Consider the following 18891-nt stretch of genomic DNA (forward strand, 5'->3'; position numbering starts at 1 on the left):
TGAGGGTGATCAAACACTGGAACTGACTGTGAAGGTCCCATTTTTACGGATATTCGGAACCCAGCTGAAACACAGCCTTGGGGAACCTCCTGTAGATGACTTTGCTCCGAGCACAAGAGTTGGACTGGATGATCTCAAGGGGTCCCTTTCAACCTCAGCCTTTCTGTGTTCTTGTGAAACATGCCATGCAAATCCCTTAGGTGGCTGGCACTACACGTACTTGCACTCCATCACCATACACCAGCTCAGAAGCGGAGACTGAGTTGCAGGAATTATCTTCATTTAATGCTCTGTACATTTGATGGCTTATTTTTCAGCAACAGAAAGCAACAAAGACTGCTATGGAAAAAATTATTTTATCTCTTAATCCTGAGACCATCGCTGATGTGCTGTACATGAGACTGGCTCCAGCAGCAAAATTTATACCACTGACAATGTCGTCAGAGATCACATTGCTACCCTACTACAAAAGGAAGATGGAAAAGCTAGATGTGAAGTATAGGCATGCTATTCTGAAAAGAGAAAAAAATGCTTGAAAGATGTCTTAAACATTCTCAAAGATGGGAATGTTGCAGTCACAACTATTAACCTATGTGCTTGGCAAGCAACAGACTTGAAGATAGGGTTGTTTTGAGTTACTTTAATAAGATTAGTTAATAAAGCTAGTTCTGCTTCACTTGAAAAGTGTTTATAAACCAAAAACTGGAAGTTATTTATATTCTCATTGGGGGGGAAAAAAAAAAAAATTTCATGAGCTGCTAACTGTGCATCAGGATTGCTCCACTTTTATTTAAACAGTTCAGTAACATCTGACTTTCTTCAATTGTTACAAGTTAGTATGAAAACTCATTGATCTTAAGTAGCACCAGATTGAAATGTCAGCATGAAATAGCCTTAGACCTCTTAACATGTGAAACTTCTTAAGCAATTTGCATTGAGAGAATATTAATTGTAAAACAGCCATAGAAGAAAATGGTTTCCCTGTGAAGAAATTCCATTGTGTGGTGATAATAAATTGCATGCTATACCTTCTTCCTTTGAAAAAAAAAAAAAAAATTTTTATTTCTCAGGTAAGATCTCTTGCTCTTTCCGTGAAAGGAAGTAAAATTCTAGCATATTTCTGGTAAATTTGCAAGGAGGATGCTTTAAGAAAGAGCTCAGTGTGAAGAGGAAAAAAAAAATGACTCTGCCACTGAGGAAAGAGGCATCCTTAAAAAAGAGAAGTATCTCAGTATCAACATTTCCCTAGAGGTACTAGTAAAGTATAGTAGTCTAATTATTTGAAAATAATCAGAAAACCTTAAAAGGGTTTTTTTGCCTAGAAGAGGTTTTGTGTTTAGTGAATGAGGCATTGTACAAATAATTGTAACTTTAATGTTTCATTTTCAAATTTTGTTTTGCTTACGGAGGTCAAATAGTTTTGTAACCTTCAGCACTGAGGAGCAGACATGGAAGAGAAATGACTGAAGATGAGATAATCAATTTAACTTCCTATTATGATAGACAATATGCACATCTCAGGTAGCTGTGCTCTGTCTCCTACAGCATAGGGTATACCCACATGAATGGAGTCATGCTTTCATACTGGGACTTTTTTTTTTTCCAGAACTACAACACCACAAACCTTTTTTCCTGAAGTAGTAGATTTACTATATTGTTCTAAAACAAAATTATACCGAAGCTTCAAATGAGCCTTAAGCTAGAACGGCATTTTAAGTTTGATCAGTAACCCATCTAGTACCTTGAACTATAACGGCAGTGCAAAATGTTCTCAAGCATCTTAAGCATTGCAAAGGTCCTTGGTTTGGGCAAGTCATCTGCTTATGAATATCGTACAGTCCGAAGCACACTCCATACATAAAAGGGTTATAAGCCATCCTAAGGAACCCAAGGAGGGTGTGGACTTGAAATCACTTTGTTAAGTGTGTTACTGATTTGGAGGCACATATGATGTGATATTTGCACCAAATCTTGGCTAAAATAAAGTTTTTTAGGTCCATTTGGTAGATGCTGCACTCTACAGGAAAAGAACTGTGCTGGTCACTGATTTGAAACAGTCTCCCAGGATGGTGCTATTTTGTTATGTTAGTGGCAATGTTTTAATTAATTAGGAGGAGGTTCACAAAAGATTTGGGTCATAAAACCTAAATGCTAACAAGAGACATTGTGGTTTTCAGATGTTTCTGCTACCGAAGGTGGCATGTGGTGGTGCTAAATATATAGTTTACTTCATTATTTGATATTTGGCCAACTCTCTTGAAGCATGCTGTACAGAGAAGGGCAAAGTGTTGCATGGTTTACCTACTGAAATTCTGTTTGTGTTGTAGCATGATTTATAGTTAGCAACAAGCTTGAATAAAAGCCACTACCTGCCAAAGGTTTTGTGGCCGTTCAGGTGGTATAACACAGACCATATGCTGTATGCTTGGAACCAGAACAGGAGGATAGATGAAGAGTACCGTCTTGAAAAAGTGTGTGAGCTCCTGTTCTGCTGTAGCAGATATGTAACAGCTAACCTGTTATTCTGTCATTTATGATTCCTAAACAAAAAGAATTGGAGTAATTCTAAAAGTTAGGATGATATATTGTCTGTGTTTTATGTGTTTCTGTACAGTCACAAATTCTAGAGGATTTTAAGGAAAAGCTGAGACTTGCTTGTCAGTAGCTAAAGCTCTTCACAGAAACGAGGTATTGTAAGATATCTTAAAACCATGAAGACTGGCAAATCTGAAAATGTAGTCCTAGAGGCACATCCAGAATAATGCAGACAAGGAAAATGTTAAATAGAAGCCATGACCATTTCAGACCATGTTGCTACAACGTATTTTTGCCATGCTAAATTTTCATTTGGTAACGATAAGGAGATGCGTTTCATGTAAGGCATTGTTCATTAATAACGAAATCACATTGTATTTGCCCATGACTCTCTGGTCTGTGACATTTATCCTAGCTTTCTACAGAAATTTGCATAAGCAGGTTTGTTTACATGGATATTTGACAAATAGCTACTCTAAAAAACAATAATGTGAACAAGAATGTTCATGTGTGAACTAAGTATTATGACTCGTTTCTATTTATTGCTTTGTCAGTGTTCAACAGCTCATCTGGGACGAGTTGTCTCTTTCTGTGTACAGTGTGTGAGGACTTGGCCACCCATGAAAATGTATGTGTTTAATAGTAATTTTGTTGTTCTCTTAGTTAAACTTTATCAATTGTTCTGAATTGTAATTAGTACTGTATGACTTTGGTGACAATTGGATTTCATAAGGAATCACTAAGGTATAGGTGTGTGTTTATTCAAGTATTTGATTAATATTTTTTTAATATGCACATCTCCATATAGCACACTCAGCACACAGAAGACTATTAGATACCTAGCTATTGTATAATTGTATGGTTTCATCAGAGCAAATAGTGTGATCATTTATGATAGCCAAGGATTTGAATCTTATTCATAGTGAATGATTTGACTGCTTGCAGTGCTCTTCTGTGCTTCTCTTTTATGGTTCATGGTGGGTTTTTTTCCTGTTACGTAGACATAATTAAAGAAGCAATTTGGTTATAATGACGGGAGCTAATCCACTCCATTAAGCTTCCATGAAACATACAAACATCCATTTCCATATCTAAATTTTATATTATTATTGCAGTTTTCTGGGCTATGTAGACTGCATGCACAGCAACAGGATATGGGTGTGCAATAAAGCAAACATATCGCTTTCTTATATATCAGTTTTCCTGCAATAACCCTGTGACCTTACCCACAATAAATGCAGGATTATTTGTGCTTCTTTTCTTTAATTGTATCACACTTACACATGGGTCAGAACATGCAAACAGAATTAGCAACTAATGCACAGTAAATGCTCTCCTTGCAGTAAATTATTTTTAAAAGTACCCTAATGTGTCAGGTAAGTTGTCCATCTGTCCCAGTAATCTGTTTGCAACAGGGATAGTCAGAGATGCTGTTTAGGAAGAGCTTGAAGACCTGGATATGCTCAGTTGTCACATCTCATACTCCACTGGCATCCTAAATTACAGAACTAGAAATGTTAAAGGGTACATCCAAACCTATGCCCTTTAAAATCTGTTTATCTTTTGTATGCGAATTTATTTATCCTCTTCTTGAACTGTTGTTACATGACTACAAATCCAATAATTTAATTACTCTCTCTAGCAGAAGTACTTTCTTTTCTCTGTTTTAAATCTTTCTCCTAAAAATTTCACTCCAAAATGAGTGTCTTCCGTTTTGTATTTGCTATGTCCTGTTTGATAAGCAGTAACTAGAGTGCACAAAAAGACTGCATTATTGAAAATATGTGCACATGCTTCCAAATTATCTGTTACAGAGAGAAGACCCAAAATGTTTATAGATTATTTTTTTAATACAGTTAAAGCTATAGAACCATGTGTCAGCACATATTTTGAGGACTAATTTAAATAGTCATCTGTAACTTGTTAGTAAAGTTATCTGGTATGTACCATAATACTTTGCGATATTTTTGGTCAAACGTGTGTGTATACATTGATAATTCCTGTAGTGACCCTTTATTTTAACTCTCAGATTTTTTCTAAGAAAAAAAATATCGAGTGCCTTAGTTATCGAGTGCCTACATTATTTTTAGCTTACACTTCACTGATGATTTCTTATGCCATTGTATATGCTGAAACACTTAGGTTAATGACTTTTGGAAAATTGCAGCAGCAGGCAAACAACTCAACAAATAATCTCAGACTGCAAAGACTTTCGACCACTAAGTCGCATGTTGCCAGACTTCTTATTGTAACGATAGCTGCTGTAACAATACTTGAATTAATATCTTCTGGAATGTAATTGCCAGCTGCAAACAGAGGAAGTCTTTCCTTGAGTTCAGAATGTCTTGCTCTTTGGCTTCAGCACTCCAATGCACACGGGCCCATTTCTTGCTGTGGATTCTTATCCCCTGCTCCCTTTTTTCACCCCTGCGCTCTTTCTCGTTGTCCCTGCCCTGCTCTTGGTGCTTCACAAGCCGGCACATCCTCCCAGAAATCTTCCAACCTGCTGCCAGATGTGGATGAGGCTCCAGTGGCTGCATTTTGGTAACACAGAGGACCTCAGACAGGAGGGGTCTTGCTGCAGCAAGTGGTGAGCTGTTCCTGCTCTCACAAGGGCAGGTTTGCTGCCAAGGAAAAGGGCATCCGGAAGGCTGGAGGAAACAGAACACCACAAAGGCATGTCTCTACTCCCAAGTATTTCTCTTCCATCTTTTTATGGGAAAAGAAAATAACAGGAAAGAGAGGATGTGGAAAATATGGAGTCCCACAGGGGAAAAGAAAAGGTTACGGTTGGTGGGGAAGGGGAGGGGGAGGAAACACGCAATGGGAAGAGCCAAAGATGGGTCCGCAGATCAGATAACAGGGGCTTCTGGTTAGGTAGAGAAGGGAATGAAATGTAGGGTGAGACAGATAGTGGGGAGATGCTAGGAGTATGGGGACATTGTGACAGAACTAGGCGAAATGAGAAAAACAAACAAACAAAAACTTAGAAGAAAAAGACAAAAGGAGCTAAAAGCTTTTGGCTTTATAAAATAAAATATTTTTGAAAGAAAAATTAACTAATCCAAATGGGAATGGAGAAGTTAATAGATGGAGACATGCCAAATGTAACGAAAAACAGAGAGGAAGAAGGAAAATAGAAAAATAAGTGGAAAGGAGAGAATGGGGGGAAACACCCTACAAATATGCTTGTTTTTCCATATCCTGTGTTTTGTTATATGTCCCTGGGGAATCCATTTGTTCTGATAAAAGAATTTAAGTGTTATGGTGGCGCATCGTCTACTTTTATTCATTGACACCATTCCTGTACTAGAACTAAGCCAGTGGTCTCCAGTTTTGATGATGCACCTCTGTCAGTAAAACATGTTTGAGAATGCACCCCAATAGGTGTATATTTAGTGATTTATGAAGAATAACCATGTTCTATTGTACTAGTATACTACATACATTATAAAGCACATACAAATATAGAGATTTTAAAAGTAAGGTATACAGACAAAACAAACACTGCTTTAAAAATATTTTATTTCATTTATTAATAGTACAAAACATATTCCTGAACCCCAGCTGATGGTCTTGCACACACCCTGGGGTATACTCACCCCCACCACGCACATACACTTGGGAGATCACTGGGCCAGACCTTAATCCAGTGTCTAAAGCTTTGTGATGAGCTCTTTCCAAAGCTTGGTGTATCACAGGGTGCAGAGCTGTCTTTGCTCTTTGTGTCAATGTAATCTAACTGTTTCCAGTACTGCATGGGAACAGATCCTTATACAGCTAGTTACAACACTTAAAATCAATATATGGTCCTTTAGTCTGACCACACTTGAATTTTCTAGGTTCTTGGCATTTTTACCAGCTACGAGGGCAGAAATTATAGTCTTCAAAAAATATGCCCATCTTACTGAAAGCAGTAGCCATGACTTCAGAAGTGTCTAGTCCTGCCACGATGAAATCAGACCTAAAAGTGTTTGCTAGAGACACTGAGAATTTTATTACAATTGAGGTCTTTTTTATAATATTCTTCTCGAAGTAGGATCAGTCAGTTAAAGTCAGTTGTGTAAGTCCTTTAAATTATACCTACAATCATGCTTTCAGTTGCACAGATAAGGTTAGATTAACTGCTTCAGGAATAACTTTATTTACATGTGTTGATTCTTAATTTTCAAATATATTTAATGTAACACAATGTGAAATTCAAAACTTCAGTAATAAATCACACTTGGCTTTCTTGAGAAGGGTAAGTCTGCAAACACCTGCCTTCGTTTTGTCATCTTCCCATGTGCTTTCCTGTGGAAATCCATATAACAAAGGTTATTGAAAGGTGGCAGCTGTAAGAAGATAAGCAGAGAGTTCTTAAATAGTATTTCTTTATTTTTAACACTTACATTTAATGTTCATGCAATTCATTTTCTTATCCCCTAGAAGCAGCAATTTCAAGCAGTAACAAAAGGTCAATATTGATAGTGAAACAAAAGTATGCTAAAACAATGATTATTGAAAGGTATTTTTAAATTAGATTACAACTGAAAGCTTTCTGACTGTCTGTGTGCCCTCTGCTGACGTACATCTGAATTACCAGACATTAATACATTTAACATGAATTTATACTTATGTTTCAAATAGGTACTTTCAGTTTAGTGGTTTTTTTTTTTACTTCACTGTTATTTTACATGTTTTCTTGAAAGAGTCTGTCAATGGTATTGATTGTCTTTATGACAGTCAATTACAATGGTAATGACGTAAAGACCAGGACAGGTAGATCCCAAAAAGGTGTGTTTAATCTTCCTGGGCTTGACCTTTCTGCTGAGAATATAAAATAAGACTAATTGTTACAGAACAGACATTGGTTTGCATAGGATTGGACTGAGAAGGTTGCTTGCCGTCAGTCTGCTTCCCCACAGTGGCATCAGGCCATTTATCTGCACTTTGTTGTTAATGCAGTTTATAAACACAAATCTGTCACTCTTTTGAACTATTGGAGTACTGGTTGAAGTTGACTGAAAGATAAAAGAGTCTGTTTCCTGATAGCTGTCCGCTACCCTTTAAGTAGTAGTTAATGATTGTACTGTTTGTGAGACAATACTGGCATTGTGAAGTAGAAATGATATTATCAAGGAGATAGTTTTTAAAAAAAAAAAGTTCCCTGTGGAGCTGTGTGTAGATAGTGTGTCTGGAATGTAGTTCCAAATAGAATGCATTCTGTAAAGGTTTAGAAGGGATCTGTTTCCCTGAGGATGTTTATGAGTCTTTTCAACAAGGAAGAACTAGTGAACTCAAGCCCAGCCCAATCTGGTATATTAAAAACATATGTTGGACCACAAAAACTCCTGATCTTATCCTTCTCCTTCAAGACACACTAGCACAAGCCTTGTCCTTTTGATTTACCTCCTGCATTTTGAACCTGCAAAGGACACACAAATTATACTTCCAAGCTCCAGGTTCAAAACAGAAGCTAAAAATACTTCATTTTTAAAAGAAAGGTTCGATTCTGATGTAGTCATGGCGTTCTGGAAAGAACAGAGAATCTTGAGACTAGAAGGCAAACATTTAATTAAACTTCAAGCTAATGAAAGAGGCCTGAGGTCATCACTGATTAATACTTTGGGGTATGTGACACGGGAGAACACAACTTTAGCTTCTGCAGTTCCACAACTTCTCTGAGTTTATGGCGTTTGTAATCCACAGGGGATTTCAGTGCTGCAACTGGAAGACCAAACATGTTGCTAAAGTGTCAGCCAGCCATCAAAGGTAGCAAACTCATGCTCTAGATTGCCTTGTCCATAGTAAGATGCAGCTTTTCATTTGATAGCATTATCTGCAGTTTAAAAGAGCCTTAAGCCATAACTTCCTCCTAAGCTTCTGTCCCTTCCAGATCCTGTGCAAAGCCTAGGAATCTTAATCTTTTCCAGGGGTCTCTTATGCCTTGGCCATGTTCAAGTCCAAGGGAAACAAAAATGGCTTTCACCTGACAGTTTTGTTCAGATCTTAAATACTTCTTTAACTTTAATTCTAGTTCAAGGGTGATACAAAGAAAGAAATGGGCCTCCTGTGAAGTTTCAGGTGTTGTCAACTCTGTGTGAAAAAGTCAGCGTTTTATTGACGAAGTAAGAAAGAGAATGCTTGTAGCTGTCTGCCTTACTTATTGAGTAAACATTTGAAGATTTGGCTAGTAAAAGGAACATCCTGTATACCAGGACAAAAGTTAAATGCTTTCAAAGGGAGGAAGAAATCTCTTTCTCCAGGCAAGCAATTCCAAAGAGCAAGTATCTGCTCCACTCCAGGTTTGGATTGGAATATGGCACTAACGAACCGTGGTGGGGAGTTATCAACCATGCCAAGTTCTTTTTTTTTTCTTTTCTCCTCAATCAGGAGTATAGTAATTACTAATATTTCCCTTTAAAATGTCATTGCTGAACTTCAGGATTAGCACCCATGGGACGTTTGGGAGCCATTCACATCTCACACCTTTTGTTGTACCAGTCAGCAACCTCTGTCACTAAGTTGATAAGCACTCTGTATTTGAAACTTAATTGTAGGGCTGCACACTTTCCAAAGCAGATATTAAGACTGCCCAAATATATTTCTGTAGTATCTCACAAGAACCTTAAAGGCACTGAATTGTAAATACATCAAATAAAATAGGATTCATTTTGGGGTGGATGAGAGAGGAGTGGTAACTCAAAACTTTGGAGAACATATAGAGGCATATCTTTCCAAAAAAGAGGTCATTATTAATGAATAGTTCTTTAGACTTGTATCTAGCAACAGGTCACTGAGTGTTTAATATACAGGATAGATGGATTAGGTAATACTGCTTCAAATGTAATGATATTCTATGAGAAAAGATCCAAAATAACTGTATGCAAAGACATTTGTGTCCATTACCTCATTTCAATTCATTATCTCTACAGCAAGTGCACCTTTTACATTGAGAAGGAAATTTTAAAAGCAGAAGTGATTTCTGTATTTTCTGTCTTTCAGACAATTTATGATTTATTGTCACATTCTTCTGATTCTGAAAAAGTGTTTTCTTTCCCTGGTTACTTGTGACAGACAATACAAATTGTGAAGCTGACTAGAAGTAAGCTGTTATCAGAACCACAAAATGGACAGGGAAAAGCCTTTTTAGAATTCTTTCAGTGAAAGTGACATGCCACCAAGAATGAAGCTACAGTGTAATCGTGATGGGTTGACCTTGGCTGGCTGCCCAGTGTCCCACCAGAAGCTCTCTCACTACCCTACTCAACTGAACACGGAGAGAATATACAATGAAGGGCTTGTAGGTTGAGATAAGGACAGAGGGATCACTTAGCAATCGCTGTCACAGGCAAAAGAGACTCAGCTTGGGGAAACTGATCCAATTTATTACAAAACAAATCGGAAAAGTGAACCCAAATCTTGAACAGCTTTCCCTTCACCCCTCCATTCTTCCTGGACTCAACTCCATGTCTGGCTTCTCCACGTCCTCCCTCCCATCAGTATAGCAGGACAGGGAATGGGGTTTGTGATCAGCTCATCACACGTTGTCTCTGCCACTCCTTGCTCCTCATTCTCTTCCCCTGCTGCAGCCTGGGGTCCCTCCCACAGGAGACAGTTCTCCTCCAACTTCTCCAGGCTGGTTCCTTCCCATGGGCTGCAGTTCTTCACAAACTGCTCCAGTGCGGGTCCCTTCCATGGGGTGCAGTCCTTCAGGAACAGACTGCTCCAGCCATGGGGTCACAAGTCCTGCCAGCAAACCTGCTCCAGCCTGGGCTCCTCTCTTCATGGAACCACACATCCTGCCAGGAGCCTGCTCCAACATGGGCTTCCCATCAGGTCACAGCCTCCTTTGGGCACACCCATCTGCTCTGGGGTGGGGTTCTCCCTGGGCTGCAGGTGGGTCTCTGGTCCAGCATGGACCTCCTTGGGCTGCAGGGGACAGCCGGCCTCACCATGATCTGCACCACGGGCTGCAGGGGAATCTTTGCTCTGGCACCTGTAACACCTCCTGCCCTCCTGCTCCACTGACCTCTGTGTCTGCAGAGTTGCTTCTCTCAGATGTTCTCACTCCTCTCTCGCATCTGCTGTTACTCTGTTTGTTAGTTTGTTTTCCCTTCTTAATATGTTATAGCAGAGGTGCTACTACTATCACTGATAGGCTCAGCCTTGGCCAGCGGTGGGTCTGTCTTGGAGTCAGACAGAATTGGCTCTATTGGACATGGGGGGAGCTTCTGCTGTCTTCTCACAGAAGCTGCCCCTGCTTTCCCCACTACCCAACTTTACCCAGCAAACCCAAACCAGTAATTTACATGTAAGATACATTTTTTGTCTCCTGAAAAGTGTATGAATTGAAACAGTAATGTCAAAATGTTTAGATATTAGATAACTGAGATTAATTAAAAAAACAAACATTCTGAGAATCTCTATAAATGTGTAGTAACCAGTGTTTTGTGTATAGCAAGCGATTTGATCTGAAAGCACTCATAGCTTTGGCAAAAAAAAAGAGTATCCCACTCTTTGCCTTTTTGGTTAGCAGGACTGTGAATGTCTAAGAGTTGGTGTTCCAACTGCTGAGACTTTCAAGGAGAGCACACAAACTTCTCCAGTCTCAGCTTCTTGTTCTGACCAGTGCTGCTCAAGAACTCTCCTTTTCTGCAAGTGTAAGTAGCTCTCAACATACAGTTTATGTAATTTTTACCAAGTTTAACTCTTGACACCTTTGTTCTTAATTTCTTAGGATCAGAGCATGATTCTGGATCATGTGTAGGTGAAGGTTTAGTCCAAAGACTGCATGAAGCTCACCTCTGCAGCAGAGGCCAATGAGAAGCTTCTGCACTGCTTAGCCCTCTCCTGAGTTTTAGTCTGAATCTACGGAAAGGTCTGATTGTAATAGCTCAGCACCACTGGTGATTCTTTGTGCTTGTAAATGTAAAGGTATGGTAGAGAACACCATGCTTAGTGGCAAATGTTGGCCAAACAAGTCTCGTAGGCAGATTGTGCAATACACAAAGCCAGCAGGACCTTTTCTGTTCAATGTCTGTTCCTGTGCAGTCGTTATCTCTGATTCTCTAAAGGCTGTGTGGGGTTTTTTGTAGACCCACACCCGTAGCATTGTTTTTCCCAGGGATTGCTTTAAATTACAGCTGAGTTTTTCATCAGTACTGTTCAATATCTTCATCAATGACATAGTGGGATCAAGTGCATCCCCGCCACATCTGCAGATGACAACAAGCTGAGTGGCGAGGTTGATACCTGAGGGACAGGATTCCATCCAGAGATAACTGGACAAGCTCAGGAAGTGGGCCCATGTGAACCTCATGAGGTTCAACAAGACCAAGTGCAACTTCCTGCACTTGGTGCGGGGCAATGCCTGGTATCAATACAGGCTGGGGGATGAAGGGATTGAGAGCAGCCCTGCAGAGAAGGACTTGGGGGTACTTGTGGGTAAAAACCTGGACATGACCTGGTAATGTGCACTTGCAGCCCTGAAAGCCAGTTGCGTCCTGGACTGCATCGAAAAGAGTGTGGCCAGCAGGTTGAGGGTGGTGATTCTGCCCCTCTGCTCTGCTCTGATGAGACCCCAGCTGCTGTCCTACATCCATCTCTGGAGCCCTCAGTACAGGAAAGACATGGACCTGTTGGAGAGGGGCCAGAGGAGGACCAAGAAAATGATCAGAGGGCTGGAACAGCTCTGCTGTGAGGACACACTGAGAGAGTTGGGTTTGTTCAGCCTGGACAAGGCTACAGGGAGACTTTATTGCGGCCTTTAGGTACTTAAAATGGGCCTGTAAGAAGGATGGGGACAGACTTTTTACAGGGACTGCTGTGATAGGGCAAGGGGTAATAGTTTTAAACTAAAGGTGGGGAGACTGAAACAAAATAAGGAAGTATTTTTTTCACAATGTGGGTGGTGAGACACTGGAACAGGTTGCCCAAAGGGGTAGTAGATGCCCCATCTATTGAAGCATTCAAAGTCAGGTTGGATCTAGTTGAAGATGTCCCTGCTCATTGCAGGGGGTTTGGACTAGGTGACCTTCCAACCCACACCATTCTGTGATTCTATGATCTCCATAAAGTTCTAACTCTGTCTAAGTCAGACATGGAGAAAATTACTTTGACAGATATTTTGCTATCTGTATGATAAGTTTGAAGTTTCAGTTGAGAAATTATTGTCTAAGAAAACTTTGCTGTCTGAATTTTGGACTCATTACAAACATGTTCCCAACTGTAGTTTTTGCTATGTGTTTGGGTTTTTTTGTTTGTTTATTTGTTTGGGGTTTTTTTTAATCCTTTTGCTCCATACAGCTTGCTCCATGGAATTTTGTGGAGGTAGAACTTAACTACAAAATGTTGGTGTCAGTCCAACATCTACATCTGGCTTGCTTAGTAAATGTGCTTCTACTGCAATAAAATAGGCAACAGGGGAAGGGAGTGGAACCAAAAAGCAAGAGAGAAACAATAGTCTGGTAGCAGGAAAACTTGAAGGAAAATTAAGGGGTCAGCAGAAAAGAACTTTCCTGATCTAGTGGTATCTAGTCTGAAGTGAATAAAGAGTGGCGAGCTTGCACTGAGAACACTCTTGCCTTGAGCATGTTATATACTTTATTTGGTATTTTTCCTGTTTTATTTTCCGTTCATTGTTCATCTAAAATTAAATGACAGTGTTTGAGGAGACAACAAGGATGTTCTATTTTTTTAAAAGAGCTGTTGTGTTGCAAAGGTTATCATTTTTGCATTGTTACTGTTTTGTAACTGACACAGAGTAGGGACATGAAATTAATCTGAACGGCCATTTCTTCTTAAAAACTTGATGGTCTGATTGTGGTAGCATATGGCACTTACAAGCTGTTGGGAAATCTTAAGTAAAGTTTATGTACACAGTTACGGGCTCTGAACAGTTATTGTGCAGATACAAGGTCTTGGCATTACAATGAATACTACGTAAACATCAGCTCAATATTTAGTGGTGGCCAACAAAGCAAGAAGACTTTAGAGATGATTTGGGGAGAGAAGAGAATAAAAAGAAAGCAGATTTTTTAATTCAAAGCACCCATATCCTGGAGCCTACTACAATTCTGGTTCTGTCATACTTTTAAAAAGATGCAGCAAAAATTGCAAAAGAGCAATAATGATGGCAAGATATGAAATGGCTTTTATGTAAAGAACAAAGAAATATATTTTGTTAATATGTTTAGACTAGGAAAAAAAAAAAGAGAGAATGGGAGACTGTGATGGTGTGTCATGAAGAAGGTGTTTCTTTCAGCATAGGAACTATGGGGTATGATAGGAAACAAGTAAGTGGAAGCTCCAAACCCAGCAGAAAGAGGTATTTCTTCTTACGAGAAGTAGCTATGCTGCAGAACTCCTTGTCACAGCATGTCATGGATTCTATGAATTTATGTGAGTTCAGAAAGCAACAGGCTTTTTTAACAGAAGCTGGTAAAAAGAAGTATATCAATGGTGACACAGAGCTGGAAATCACTGGAAGATGAGGTAGCAATCAACCAACTGTTGATGTATGTTTACTTAATTGATTTTTTTTTTATACTCTTGTCATCTCTTAACATCAGCTACTGTTGTAAACAGGCTACATTTCTAGATGAAAGTCTGTTCTGGTATAGGGAGTCCTATCTTATGATCACTTTGTGTTGTTTTTTTAAAGAAATGATCTGCAAAACCAGTAATTGTCGTTGTGCTTTCACCTCAAGCTCTTATTTTAGGAGCTGACCCTGAAAAAGTGGGATTTAGGATTATTGAATATCTCAACCTGAACTTCCAGTTGTTTAAGGTAGTGCATGTTCTGCAGCACTGAAAATGCACCTCTGAGAATCAAAGGATTAATTTCTGATGGACAAACAAATACTTCTTGTTTTTACGTTTGGCTGTCATTCATATGAGACTCTTCAATTCCTGTTTTTGTAAAAAACAAAAGGTCAGGATGATATCCTACGCAGGAACCCAACAGATAACTTTTCCTGTAAGAGTGATTGGCCTTTGTATTTGTTCTTTCCCAAAAGGAAAAAGGTTCAGTCAGCCATTTGGTGACATGGTGTGTTGACAGAAAACTGAAAATTTACTGGAAGGAAACCCCTTCAGTTTTACATGTGCATATGATTGCTTTAGTACAAAACAAGGTAAGGAACATAACTGCCTTATTCTACAATATTACTTGAAAGTGTGTCAAATGTGTTTTCACTGAATTTTAGAGAAGTTTTTTAAGAGTATAATTTTGAGGACTGTGGTCTGCTGAATGTGATCAGAGTTGAGAGTGCAAAGCTTGTGAAGGAAATGTGTTTTGCAATGTTTGATGGAAAGCTCTGTTTCAAACTTGAATTTAGTGCCATGGAAATGAACATGACCTTGGATTCCTAAGGCTGCAGTTTACCTGTTTCAAAGACGGAAGAAGTATTTCTACCTGCATATGTTCCTTCTCAGAGGAAGTGAGTTACCAGCAAATACAGGTTTTCAGCACTTTTCACGTCTGTTTTTGGCAAAAATCACAAAGCTTTATAGCTTTGTTCTTTTTCCAGAGATATTTATTAATGTTTTTTAATTATGTAATAGTCCTGAGCTTTTCTACCTGTGAAAATATTTATATTATCTCTTCAATCAGATATGTAATAAATAACCATAAAAGCAAAGCACATAAAAGGCACTTCTTTACTGTGGAAGTCAGACTCTCTGTCATTCTCCAATATTAAACCAACACAATTTTGTCATGTGTCTGGCTTACTTGCATTTATGTGCTAATGTGAATGGACATCAGAAATGAGTTGTTTAAACTCTGCTCTTATAAATTGTACAGAGCCTTAACCAAAGTCATTCTTTGTTAAGAAAAACATAAAAAGAAAAAAAAAAAATCAGTGCATAAATTTATTTAATATAAATATTATGTGCATGATTTTAAAGCTATTACACTGAGTATATGAGATTAAACACAAATGGTCATAGATATTCCAAATAGTCCCAGCTAAAGGCTGGCAAGCAATTATGTATCTAACAATTATTTAATGTGTCATAGGGATTGTGGAACATCTCATAATCTGTTGTTTATCAAAAATCACTGAGAGATGTGTAAAGGTCTGTTGATTGTGCCCTTTGGGTTATTAGCACAGCACTCTTAAGTCTCATGGGACTGACTAGCCTAACAGTTGATGTTGTTACATATTGTTTCTCTTTCTTGACCTAAACAAGCAAATAGGGCCAATAGTCCTTACAGTTACGATTCTAGTAACTCATTTAGGCATCCGTTTCCATCAATATTTTCGCTAAAAGCAAGCCAAATTTAGTATTACAGTTTTCTTTTAAATTTGGCTTAAATGTCAACCCAATTCACATTAAAATAAATATTGAAGTGACTTAGAAGGTTGACACCTTTCAAAGGAAGCCTTCCATGGAAGAAGTGTTAAATACAGAAGGCAATCACAGTTACTTGTTTTTAATAACATTGAACTAAAATGTGAACACAGTGAGACAACATTATCTGTGCTTCTTAATGTGAGTGAATGGATTGGTCTGGTGGGGAATTGTGACTTTTATTCAAATTATATAAAAAAATTAATGCAATATGAATTTGTTGCATTTTGTCTTTCATCAAACTGATCTTCAGGAGAAAATACAGCTTCCTTGTACCCATACCTGCATTGTGTTTTTTTGGTTTGGTTTTCGCTCCCCTTCATGTTTTCCACCTATTTATATCTGATTCCTCACAGTTACCCCATTTTGTTGTTACATATATTTTCAACCTTTTTTTTTTTTTTTTAATTTATGAATCCTCCTTTCAACCTTCAGTGCAGCCTATACTCCCTTCATTAACAGGAATCTTGAAAATATTTTGTTAATCACTGTGAGCTTTTGAATATAGGGGAGAAATCTAGAAGACACTAAACATTTGTCAGTTTTTGTTGGGTTCCAATGGTTTCTTATCTTTGTATGACCCAGAATCTTGAAATTCTGACATGTCTCTCCACTGTAAAATTTTTGATAACAACCACAATGAGGGAGGAGAGTGAAAGGTAATATTTAGGCAGAACTCAGTAATGGTTCATTAGGGGAAGCTTTAGGGAAGTTGGTGAAATTTTTGAGGCACCCAGAGCAGATACTGCAGTCTTGATGCCACATCTTCTGACAGCATCACTGCTATGGGGAAGAGTCATTATCAGCATTTTAAGACTTTTTGTGTAAGATAGGTAAGGACTGAACCCAGACTTCCATACTTCTGAGTGAATGTGTTTGCCACACAACACAGGTTTTTGTTGTTTGCTTTTAATGCTATTAATTTCATTAATAATAAATGAAATCTCTAATAGCTTTATTTACGAATGTGTTGTATATGGCATGCATGAAGAAAAAGTATGATCCTTCAATGGGCAAGGGAACATAGTACACTGAAACTGTTCCCTACTAAAACTTGCATAGAAATTACCTCTGCATTTCCCTGGTAGGCATTTTAAACTCTTGTTTTCTCCCTTAAGCTGTTGTTATATTTTGTTAACTGCTATTAACTGTGTTAGAAGCCCAGTATGTCAAAGTAAGAACAGACTTTTACCAAGAGCAAACTTCCCCTTACCTAGACAGCCTTTGTATAATTTCAGAAATTTAACTCTTTTTTTTTTTGGCGCCTGATGTGTTAGATTCCCAGAGAGGTAATTAAAGATCCACGTGCTTAGCATGATAATTTAAAACACAGCTACTATAAGGAAAAGGTATTACCACAGTGTACATGGGACATATGCCAGAAAGGCTTAAATAAGGAAAGAAATATGTATTTTTGCTCTCTTATCTCAATAGACCAACAGTAAGATGTTCTCAATCACAAGGATCTGGATGGGAATTCAGATAATAGGACATAATTTTAACTAGTAACTTGATATACTTGCCACTGTTCTCCCTGCCCCCATCTCCTAGTACCTCTTTTTGTTTAGAAGGACAAAAGTTGGCTTCCTTCTTGCTTGTTTTACAATCATCAGACCATAGTGACTGCATCAATGACCTCTTTCAAAGTCTGTCTTTTGCTATTTTTAAGCTTTGGGTTATACCTTTGGCCAAGGTTTTGTCTGCTTAAACACAAAGCAATGCGGTGAAAGAAGTCATACCAGATGGAAATGTAAAGCTTTAGTGTGCCATTTGGGTTTGATACAGAGATTTCAAATACTCAGGCAATCTTAAAGTCCAATCTTTTGCATATGCACAGGGTTTAGGGACTGTAGTTCAAATTTATGCATCACTTTAAAAAATCATAGCTGCTGGGTAATAATTCCATTCTATAAGAGGTTTGGGTTTGTTTGTTTGTTTGTTTGTTTGTTTTACAGCTGACAGGTATTTGTGGTTTGCTTAAGACTGACAAATATGTGTTGTGTGTGTTGTCTAAAATATACACACACACACGCATACATATAGAATGCAATATATTTACCTTCAGACTTCTGAAAGAATGTATTTCTTCTTTATGCGACCATACAGCAGTACTACCAAACATCTACCCAGGTATCACTGAAGTGAGCGCTGTGCAGGCTTAAGACTGGGAATGTTGATCCACAGTCTGTATTTCTTCATTATGTACACAAGGATATAAAAAGTAAATACATTCTATTCTTCAACTCCTATCTTTCCAATGGATAAGCAGTGCTTTGTGTTAATTAAAAAAGGATAAAGAAAAAAAAAGCATTTGAAGAATATAACTTTTGAAGAGTTTAGTTCTGCTATTTAATGACAACAGAAAACATATCCACCTGGCATAATCACATTTACAGATTTTTTTTTGTGGAAGTACCACAATAAGAGGAAGTAATTTCCCAAAGAAGAGGAAAGACTTAGCCCTAAATAATTTATGAAATACAGGAATTTCTACAAATTAAATTGCATCAATGTTTTGTCACAACTGGCATTCCTGAGGAATAATTCAGCATTATTTTTTATATAAGATTATATGACAAAGGATAATTGAAATAGTGTTTTGGTATTGAAAAAACAATTTTCAGAAGGTCAGACATATATCCAAAACAGTGCATGAAGTAAAAACAGCACACCTACTACTCAATTGCTAGTTTCACTGTACCTGGACATAATTAATCAGTCCAAGTTAGACAACTGGATTAACAATTGGACGCATGCATTTCATGGACAAACATAACATTACATGTGTAAAATGGATGTCCCATGTCATGCTGTTGTGTTTTTTTGTTTTGTTTTTGTTTGTTTGTTTTTGTTTTTTAACTGGGCGGGTTTTTTTCAGCTGAAATGTTTGAATTTCACATAAACAAAGATAGTCTACCATAAATTTTATTTCAGCCAAAGTCATCGGTGAATATACATATTGAGTTTGCATATGAAAAGATTTACAGCCTCGTGCCTCATGTGTTAGCAGGACTG

At 38.1% G+C, this 18891-nt stretch overlaps 1 protein-coding gene across 1 annotated transcript in view; it reads left to right on the forward strand.

Annotated features, from left to right (window-relative positions):
- The first annotated feature begins 14556 nt into the window (after positions 1–14556).
- Positions 14557–18891, forward strand: part of CEMIP2 (cell migration inducing hyaluronidase 2) — a 57351-nt gene continuing 53016 nt past the window's right edge. The window contains exon 1 of the mRNA XM_065860907.2: positions 14557–14654. The gene's annotated coding sequence lies outside the window, so the exon portion shown is untranslated. The remainder of the gene's footprint in view (positions 14655–18891) is intronic.

The sequence above is a fragment of the Patagioenas fasciata genome, chromosome Z, assembly GCF_037038585.1.
Source record: "Patagioenas fasciata isolate bPatFas1 chromosome Z, bPatFas1.hap1, whole genome shotgun sequence".
Lineage (NCBI taxonomy): Eukaryota > Metazoa > Chordata > Aves > Columbiformes > Columbidae > Patagioenas > Patagioenas fasciata.